The sequence below is a fragment of the Kryptolebias marmoratus genome, linkage group LG23 (genome assembly GCF_001649575.2).
Source record: "Kryptolebias marmoratus isolate JLee-2015 linkage group LG23, ASM164957v2, whole genome shotgun sequence".
NCBI lineage: Eukaryota > Metazoa > Chordata > Actinopteri > Cyprinodontiformes > Rivulidae > Kryptolebias > Kryptolebias marmoratus.
The window spans coordinates 3,150,746-3,158,834 of NC_051452.1; the positions used below are offsets into that span (position 1 = coordinate 3,150,746).

Genomic DNA, 8,089 nt, shown 5'->3' on the forward strand with positions numbered 1-8,089 from the left:
ACCATCACCCGTCCGCTTATTTATTCTTTTTTTGGACATCATAGGACTGATTTAAAACTATTATTTAATGGTTAGGCAGGATTGTGGATGAACTACTTGCACCAAAAAAAAACAAAACAAAAAAACGAGGACTTCAGAAGCAAAGTGTCAAAGTAGACAAAATAAGATAACTGTTACTGATAAAGCCTTCAAAATAAAACGTTTCCGAGCAGAAGTGGCTCCTTTTAAAAATGCATTTAAACATCTTAAAGATGTTAGTGTTTTCTGATTCAGATTGAGTTAATTTTTTCAGTTAGTCAATCATCTGAAGTTGTAAGGAATAATTGTTGTTTTAGGCGCTTGGAGCTTCTTCCACCCTCTAACCCGAGTCTGGTCTTTTATTTTGGAGGGGGCAAACGCCCACTTCCGGGTGAATTAGCGCTTCTTTGACGCATGTTGTTGAGCACATAGAAAGGGGGGAGAGTGAGAGAGGGAAAGACGGTATCTGATGTGTGGTGGTTTTTTTTCCTGCACTTCACTTTGGAAATCTGCGCTCGTTCGGTCGCGCTCACCTGCTGGAGCTGCTGGATCATCTGAAATCCAATTTTTCATTTTAATTTTTTTTGCCCATCAGTTTTATTTTCCAGCCGTCCTTTTCTTTTCTTTTTTTTTCCTTTCCTTTTTATGATTTGCCTCCTCTCTCCTGTTATGTGAAAGTGACCGGGCTGCAGGTATTTGCGCCAGCGACGACTGGCAATATGTAATTTCCTCGGGATTGGAAAAACGCCGCTTTCTTTTTTTTTTTTTTTCTTTTTCTTTTCCATTATTTTTATTCTTTTCCCCCTTTTTTCCTTTCTAACCTGGAGAAGTACAGTGGACTATATCCCTGCTGGAATCCTCTCCCTTTTTTAGAACCCAGTCTCTGCTTTACTTTGAGGACCAGCACAGACAGAAACGCAGTGATGCTCCGGGCTTATCAGAACTAAAAGAGAGGATTCTGTTTGGAGGCTGCTTGTTGGTAAGTTCAATTGATCATTCTCATCTTGTTTTGGTGCCCTCTGTCAGTATGTTGGATTCAGTTTTATAAGCACAGAAATCTGCCTTATAGGCTCAGCTTACAGACGCATAAACACGTCTCCACCGCGGTTACGCAGGAGACTCAGTCGCTGTTTTTTTATTATTTTATTTTTTCTGCTTTCATTGCGGTCCAAACCTCCAGAGCAGAAGCTGCATTACAGCTACGGCTGCTGGGAGCATTTAAATGTAAGAAAAGAAGAAAAAATGAGTCAGAAGACGCAGATCTGAAGCGCTTTTACGCATCGCTTCCCTCCCCTCGCCGTGCGGCGCGTTTGGAAGCCCGCTCCGGTGCGTCACGCGCACCATTGTTGCGCACGACGGGAGGAAGGGAGGCGAGAAACGACCCCCCGAGCTTAGTTACTTGAAATGATTTCTGTCCTCCTCAGTATTTCCTCTGCTCCCCCCCTCCCCCCCTCCCCTTGGACGGATGACGGCTTCTGATTGCCCATATGGATGTTGGAGTCTCCGCTCTGGCTCTCGTCACATTGAGCCACTTGGAGCATATTTAGAAACCAGCGAGGGATGCTGATACAAACTTAGAGCAGTGGCTGGTTTAAGAAAACCCTCTGAAATGGCTTGAAGGAGGAGCTGCATGTCACCATTTGATCAAAGAGCCTCTGCAGATCTCCTGTTTTCTCCCAACTTTTACTGCAGTCTGTTGTTTGTATATAGTCTAAATCTGCTTTGATACAGTTTTAGGATTTTATTTTTTTGCCTCCTTGGCCAGGTCTGACTGAGATTTTTCATCTTGATGACAATTAACTGGATAAATAAAGGATGTATCTATTAGAAATCTTAAAACATCTCCATCTTACTCCATTGGTGATTCATTGGTGGTATTTATTTATTTATTTTTTTGACAACACTTCTTTTTTCCTTGTCTAAAATCTGGGGGTTAAGCTTGGCCACAGGAGCAGCCAGCACCACATGAATTAATAGGTCTGTGGCAGCAGCCACTTAACAGGAGCCCTGCAGCTACATATTGAGCTGAGTCGAGTGCTCTCATACAGAAATTGATTTAGACAGAGATTATGTCATTTGGCACTGGCTCTTTTTTTTTTCCTGGTCAAGTTTATCCAACGGCACTGAATTCCTCCCCTGCTCCCCGATGAATTGAGGACAGTTTCGTTTCCTTACACCATAAATGGGTTTATTTAGGACTACAAACTGGATGTGAACGTTAGCTTGGCAGCAGGGGTTGCATGATTCGGCCTCAGATGTTCTTTTTATCACTTGCCAGGTAAAGGCAAACGGCTGATGATGCTTTTTCCCCGTCTGTTCATGTGTCTGTCTCTGACTGGAGGCCTTTTTACGAAGCTTTCATGGCATAATCATTGGATGTACCTCTACAACTGATTATTATCATTATTCAAGAGGACCACCACTGCCAACTTGCATTAGAACAGTAAAAAATGGCTATAATTCAGTCAGTTTTTACAGATACTGAGCCAGAATTCAATGTGGTACAAGCTGAGAGTTACTTACAACTCATACTCTGAGCACGAGCTCCAACAGAACATTATTTTTGATGTTTGATGGCTGTAATTTTAGATTTTAGTCTAAAAGCTTTGGCATGAAAGGCAACAGGCGACATGCGTTCCTTCAAGGTGTGCTAGGCCTTAAATTAGTTTGGTTGTTTCCGTTAATCAACATTTAATCCTTAGTCGGTGAAGCCCTTCTCAAAACGACAGCCTGGCTTTTTTGAAATGAGCTCATTCAGCTGACAGTGTTCAGGAAGGATCTGATCCCCATTCCTGTCTTGATTGATGCTTTTAATTTTCAAGGAGCTGTCACCAAGGCCCATTGGCCTTGGGTTTGCAATCAAGGGGCGGACAGTCAAAGGCTTTCAAATGAAAGAGTTCATTAATGTGGTGGGGAATAAGGGTCGTCTTGCTGTGGAGTATCGGCTCCGTCTGAGGACGGATTGGAGCAATTGATGAGGATTTGTGAGCAAGAACGTCAGAGATATCTCAATCATGCCAATTGAATGACATTAATAAGACTCTTGGGGGAAAAATGGGAATGCTGGGTGTATACGTGAGACCAACAATCCCAAACGTATTGAAGCTGAACACCTTTGAGTGCTGCTCGGTTGCTGTGGTGAAATCTGAGCGTTTAAAGTCGTGGACTACATGTAGAACAGACGCGGCCGGTTAAATCTTCTGAAAATCCAATTCCACCGAAGATGAGATCCCTCTCCTGTCTGCGCCTTGTTGCAATCATTGGCCATCGATCAGATCCAGAGCCGTTTATTTCTCTTGCAGGAATCACGTTGGGAATCGACAAGCACGGCGGATCAGATGAACAACAGTCCATCTTCGCGTGGCGCTTCGTTCACTCGCGAGAATCACGACGGGAATCATCGAGGATTTGTCCCCTTTTAGCAGCTGCTGTTTGCTCTTTGAGCTATAAATACCAGAAATAAAACGAACCATGAATGAAATGAATCAATAAAAAAAAAAACACTGATATTGGGGTCAAATTTTGGTCCAATACCAAATGTTGGCCAAACAGTGTCTGTAGTTGTTGATAGCCGTAAGCTTTAAGTGTTTTCAGGTGAGGTTCGGTGCAAATTACCCACGTTTGGAGTTAAATTGTGGTTATTTTAAAAGGACAACAAGCAGCGACCGCTAGTTGTAGCGCTTCTCGCGCAGCCCGGGGCTCTTCCAGCAGGAGCGTCACCGAACTAATTACTGTCGCACTAAATTGTCCACATAAAATAGTGTTAACATGAGCTGAACAACCTCGAGACCAGAGTTCCTAAGACTGGCCGTTTAGTTTGTCAGTCTGGACAGAAATAAAACTTCATTCCTCCAACCTGAGGTTGTTGGAAGACTGGACGTAGAGTCGCAGTTTTAGGTTTTAATTGAGCAGCTGGACTTGTCATTTGAGGAGCTTTCTCGATTAAATGTGCTCCACTTTTAAAAGCTCGGAACCCCTCACTTAAATAAGCCTCTGCATATTTAACCATCCTTCTTGGCCGAACTGATAAATACGTTTAAATCGGTTGGTGCAGACTTGGGTGTTAACCACAGACCGCATATTCTGTGCAAGCGAGAGGATCAGCCCTTGAGCCGGGTTCTAGTTTTTTAATAGAAAAATAAAAGGCCTTCAAACCTGCCCTCCCCTTTTCACTTCGAGGCCGTTCAGCTCAGGGCGCACCCCCCTTTTTCCTTTTCCGTGTCGTGAAGAATGGACTTCGGTGCAAATCGCCTTCAAGGCCACTTCTCTTTCAGACCTCGGCGCGAGCGCCTTCATGTGCGGACACAACCCGAGCTAAGTGCTTCTGCTGCAGTAGCTTTATTTACCTCCTGTATGGAATGACATTTCAGTTCTGACGGAGCAGCGCTTAGTAACTCGATAAAAGGACGTTAATAGCATCGTTTCATCCGTCTCTTTCCATTAAACACAAACACTCCTTTTCTGTATTTGTTTGCATTTATGTACGTGTCCAACGCGGTTTCAAATCCTTTTATTTTCCCCATTTGATGCAGCAGAAAATAAAAGAACACGGGAGTCAGCTGTGAGTTAGGAGGCAGAATTATGGTTCCCATCCGTTTCCAGCTCCGCTGTCATCCTGCCACGTCTGGAGGTGATCCTCTCAGACCCGTTCAGCCTAGAAAAGACGGAAGTTGATGTGTTTTAGATGCGTTGCAGATTCCCGAGAGACTCGGATGGAAGATGGAAATTGCGTGCTGGGAGAAACAAAATTAGCTTCTTTTTTTTTTTTTTTGCCTCCCAATTCCCCTCCCCTCTCCATCACATCTGTGCTTACTCGTTCACGCAGGCTTTGTTGTGACATTCCATATGTTGGTGTGGAAATAGAAATAAAAGAGCGAAAAATGCCAGTTGCCAGGAAAACAGACGCACCCAGACTGCGTCTCCGTGTTATCGAAACACAACCATAACTACCAATCTGTATAGACGTTTCGGCCTAAGCGAGTCGGGGAACTCGGCAGAGGCTTTAAAAATTAATTTATATAAGTCTCAGGAAGGGCTTTTGGGTGTATACTGAAAGAAAATCCTCCGACTTGAATATGCAGCCGTAAGCGTGGCCTGTTTGTGTGTGAACGCGTGCGTCGTCGTCGTCTCCTCGCTCTGAGCCGAGCGGGAGTTTAAATAGAACAGCTACATCAAGGGATTAATAGTGAGTGAAATCAAGGAGCGCTTCATTAGCAGCTCTTCATTTGTCATTAGCTACTTCACATGAGACCTGGGGCAACATGGTATTTACAGCTGATTCTGTACATACATTTCAACCTGACTCCAGTGCAAGATGGCCGAAAGGTGGGGGCTTCGGCGCCGTAGCGTCCTGACTTCTACAGGCATTTAAAAAAAGTTAACTTTATTATTACATCCATTAAGTATTTTTATCTTTTCCATACATATGTCTGCGTCGTTAATCTTTTAGACAACAGTGGCAGAAATCCTAAAGTACAGGGTCGGCCATTTTTATAAATACTCCTTAATAAAATGGGAATGGTTGGTGATTTTAACTTCCTGTTTGTGGCACATTAGTATATGGGAGGTGACTATGGCGGCCATTTTGGATCCACCTTTTGTTTTTTCGATGGGAAGAGGGTCATGTGACACATTGAACTTATTGGGAATTTCACAAGAAAACCAACGGTGTGCTTGGTTTCAACGTAACTTTATTCTTTCATGAGTTATTTACAAGTTTCTCAGCACTTATAAAATGTGTTCAAAGTTTTGGATTGTCGATGCAACCCTCTTCTCCCTCTCTTCACACACTGACAGCAACACAGGCTTTCAGTATCCGTAGCTTCAGGTGCTGCACATCTCGTATCTTCACAGCAGAGACAATTGCTTTCAGGTGACCCCAAAGATAAAAGTCTAAGGGGGTCAGATCGGGAGACCTTGGGGGTTCATTCAACTGCCCCACGATGACCAATCCACTTTCCAGGAAGGGGAGGTGAGAGAAGAGGGTTGCGTTGACAATCCAACATTTCGAACACATTTTATAAGTGGTGAGAAACTTGTAAATAACTCATGAAAGAATAAAGTTACGTTGAAACCAAGCACACCGTTGTTTTCCTTGTGAAATTCCCAATAAGTTCGATGTGTCACATGACCCTCTTTACATTGAAAAAAACAAAAGTTGGATCCAAAATGGCCGCCATGGTCACCACCTAGCTTGAAAAGTTTCCCTCCTCCCATATACTAATGTGCCACAAACAGGAAGTTAATATCACCAACCATTCCCATTTTATGAAGCTGTATCCATAGAAATGGCCGACCCTGGACAGGTTGTTGAGAGTAATTAGACAACAGGGGAAAAAAAAGGTTTTGCACAACAAATATCACAATAGCATTATTTTCTTTTTCAAACTTCTTGCAGACTTACAAACTGAGAAAAACGAAATTACTTCAGGTGTTTGTCTTTAAATGTACATCTCAGTATCAGATATGTAGCAAATGCCAGGAAGGTAAATTAAACAGTTTTTTTGTGTGTTTTGTGTAATATTGTGCATAATCTGAAGTATAACAACAACCCGTAATAAGTCATGGATTTAAATGGAGCTTGGGTTTAGGTCTTAGCATCATCTCTGTGTAAAGATAACGTTTCTGTTAATAATCTTGACCCATGTTTGGCTAATGGTGGTAATAATTTTAAGCTCCCAAGACACATTGTGTTGCATCCCAGCTGCGGTTACGGGGGGGGGGGTTCCTCGTCCTGAACCCAGACCCGCAGAGACCGGCTCTCAACAGGGTTTGTGATTTATGGGCCACTTTACGAGAAGAGCCCGGGGACGCCGAACTCCTCGTCCGCGGATATTGAATCACCGCCGCATGGCGTGGAGACGAGGGTCGTCTGGTGTCGGGGGAAGGATTATTTGCGTTGCACAGGTCCGTTTTCAGGGCAGCGTGTTTGCTCATCACAACTGTTCTTTTCTCTTCTCCTTCCTGTTGTTGTTTGGTTTATGTCCTCCAAATGACAGAATTGTTTTAAAATCATCAAGTTCAGTCTCGTCGCTGTAGGGTTTATTAACTCGTGTTGATAATCTGAAAATCCTCCTTGAATCAGCCCACAGTTGTTGCTACTTAAAAAGTACTTTCGGCTGAAAAGACTTAGCGAGCTACATAATTTACCAGGGTCGGACTTCTTCAGCCACTTTCCACCCGTTCTGAGGAACGCTTAAATCTTTATGGCTTAAAAGCGAATATGTTAGCTTTTGTTTTTAATCTAAAAGACTAAAGGCTCAATGACCATAAGTTTCTCATTTAAACAAAGAGCTGAAAACTATAAAGCCATTGGACTCTTTCTTTTTAAAGCCAGAGTCCCTTGAAGAAGTCGGACTTTGATGCGCTCAGCTGCGTAGCATTAGCATACTGTAGCGTTAGCTCGGTTCAGCAGCAGATCAGTCTCTGTGTCACAGATTTAAATTTAGGTGCTTGTTTGAGAGAGATAAAGGGAAACGCTTCAGTTTGTGAATATTTAATCACCGCCACTGGAAGTCTCTGCTGAAGCTGGAGCAGATTTTGTGTTTTTATATTTTTCCTGAAAATACACCTGATACCGTTGCTATCTTTGGATGTTGTTATTGTTAGACTTGGAGGTTTTTCCACATGTCCGTCACCAGCTTTCCTTTAAGTTCAAGCCAATTTCAAACCTTGACCTTTGACTTTGTTAAAATAAAATACATAAAAAGGAATGAACATGAAGTTTACTGTCTTGTTGAAGAGTTGAGCCACATCGTTCAGTTCATTTAAAATAAAAAAATCCAAGATGCCATATGTATCTCTCACCATTCTTCCTTAGATTAGCAAACACTGATCGGTTATCTGGTCCTATTCACCGAAAGTACAACTGTTTGTGAAATCCGCAACTTTCCCACAACTTTGACCCAATATTTATTGTTTCTAAAGTGATTCTCCACCGTTTCTGCAGTCTAGTCTCTTCTTTGTGGGTTTGTGTAGCGTGGAATACAAAATAAGCCCAAATAACTCAGGAAGAAGACACGTGACGTCACTTCCTGTTAACATCAGAATGCCGGGAGCGTGCAGGAGCAGC

General features: G+C 42.9%; 1 protein-coding gene across 2 annotated transcripts in view; it reads left to right on the forward strand.

Moving 5' to 3' along the window:
- Positions 1–323: 323 nt before the first annotated feature.
- The window catches only part of LOC108249339 (interleukin-1 receptor accessory protein-like 1), a 279,953-nt gene continuing 272,187 nt past the window's right edge, over positions 324–8,089 (forward strand). For both annotated transcript variants that reach the window (XM_037973923.1, XM_037973924.1), the window contains exon 1: positions 324–997. The gene's annotated coding sequence lies outside the window, so the exon portion shown is untranslated. The remainder of the gene's footprint in view (positions 998–8,089) is intronic.